Raw genomic sequence first — 2,321 nt, 5'->3', positions numbered from 1 at the left:
GGCCGCTCACTGGCTGAGCGAGGTGTGGGAGCAACACCGAGGGTTGTGATCCCGTTGCCGGTCCCGGTCCGGTACGGGCGCAACACTGAGGGTTGCGATCCGTTGCCGGTCACGAAAAAAGTCAAAAAGGAAAAAATAATAATAATAATAATAATAGTCAACTGTAACATCATTCAGTCTTACAAATTATTACTTTTTTGACATGTATAATTTTTTCTTACATTAAATAATAAAGACAAATTTTAGAGATCTAGCAAAATAAATTAATTTATATCTGATTTTTATACATGATTCATATTTACTCAATCCCAAAATGCCATACAAGTTATATTTCATACATGAATACATAAGTAGCAAAGGAATACCATGCCGAGTGTTAAGCTATTGCCTCTCAGCTCTAAAACCATCCTACTATGCTCTGCTTTATGATGCCTAGGCTGGGACTACACTTTTCCTCTGCCACCTAGCTACGCGTTAGACAATGCCAATAGGAGGCATTAGAAGCCGACTGGAAAGTCAGAACATGAATAAGAAATTTTCTTTTTCTATTCATGTTGTATTTCTGTCAGTGTCACCCAAGAACCTTATTTTTCCTTGGCAATGGCAATTGATACTAATAGAAGTAGTCGGTTCTAGTTTACATTTGTCCCTTACTTTTAAATAACCTCTTCTTGTCTCTCAGCTATACCACTACCACCTGAGTGGGACCTCTCTCCAGAAGTCTGGGTCCCAGCTATGTGAGTACCCTCCTTTAACTATCAGATAACCAGAACCTCCTCTTTTAAAACTGTTGATGATTATAGTAGTTACTCTCAGTTATGGTGTAATTCCCACAATGCAGAAACAAAAGTCCCTCCATTCCCAGCTACATAATTTATGTAAACAAGTGTTCTCAGAGCTTAATTATATGTAAATAAAATTAAGAACAACTGAGTGTGAACCCTATCTTATTACATCAATATTGGCTTGTGCATACATGAGGAAATTTGAAAGAGAAAAAACAAGTTGTATCAAATATCACTTAAAAATATGTTTACAAAAAATATTTTCCTTTTTTTAATAATTCTAAAAATTTAAATATTTTCATATTGCTTTTATTAATGCACCCTTATAATAACTGATATAAAAAAACACTAACATTTGGAGCCTATAGAAAGTAAAATAATTCCAATTTGCATAAATATTATTTTAAGTATGAGAGAGTGATTATAATGAAATATTTAATAAAAAATAAGTACAAGAATGTGGTATAATGGAACAAACTCAAGAAGGCAAAGCAATATTATTAAATGTTTGAGTTAAAAAAAAACTTGTTCATATATTTTGAAATGGATAATTTTGAGTTCAAAATTTCTACAGTGTAAAGATTCCACAGAATACATTTTAAATAGTAATATGGCAATGGAATACTATTCAACCATAAACATGAATGAAATCCTGTCATTTAAAATAATATGGATATGCCTGGAAAACATTATGTTAAGTGAAATAAGTCAGGTACAGAAAGATAAATACCACATATTTTCTCTCACATGTGGGAGCTGAAAAAATTGAGCTCATAGAAGTAGAGAGGAGAACTGTAGGTTCTAGAGGCTGGGAAGAGCAGGAGATAGAGGGAGGTTTGTTAATGGATACTGACCTACAGCTACATAAGAAAAATAAGTTCTAGTGTTCTATATAGTAGTGCTAGCTGTCTATAATTGGCAATATTTACTGTATATTTTGAAAAAGCTAGAAGGGAAAAATTCAAATGTCATCACAAGCAAATGATAAATATTTTGGCAATGGATATGCTGATTACCCTGATTTGATCATCACACATAGTATACACGTACCAAACTATCACTCTGTGCCCCATAAATATCTACAATTATTATTCGACAACTAAAAAATAAAATAAAATAGTGATGTGAGACATTTTTTAATGTCAATATTTACAATATACTGGAAATTACATCCCTTTCTACTATTTAAATTTTTAATGATAATTTATATGTCAACTTAAAGTACTTAAAGAAAAAGTATTCTGAGGAAACACCTGCATAAAAATCCTAAAGGCCACTATGCTGAATTAATTTGAGAGGAGAAAGGTATGTTACAAGAGAAGAGACTGCAGTACTCTGAAGTCAAGAAGGAAAAATTAATTAACCCTGGGAGGGGGCTTTGATGCAAGTAATAACTGGAGCAAGGACTTGATAGATGTTTAATATCACGGGATATGAAAGGATCTGGCTAGAGCACTAAGGTCCTTTCCTGAGAGGATTGGCCTCATTGGCACACGACCTGGATATTTGTAGTGGCCATGTTCAGAAGGGTCCAAT

The sequence above is a fragment of the Galeopterus variegatus genome, unplaced genomic scaffold (genome assembly GCF_000696425.1).
Source record: "Galeopterus variegatus unplaced genomic scaffold, G_variegatus-3.0.2 Scaffold9261, whole genome shotgun sequence".
In the NCBI taxonomy this organism is placed as follows: Eukaryota; Metazoa; Chordata; class Mammalia; order Dermoptera; family Cynocephalidae; genus Galeopterus; species Galeopterus variegatus.
This window is presented reverse-complemented; position numbering follows the sequence as displayed.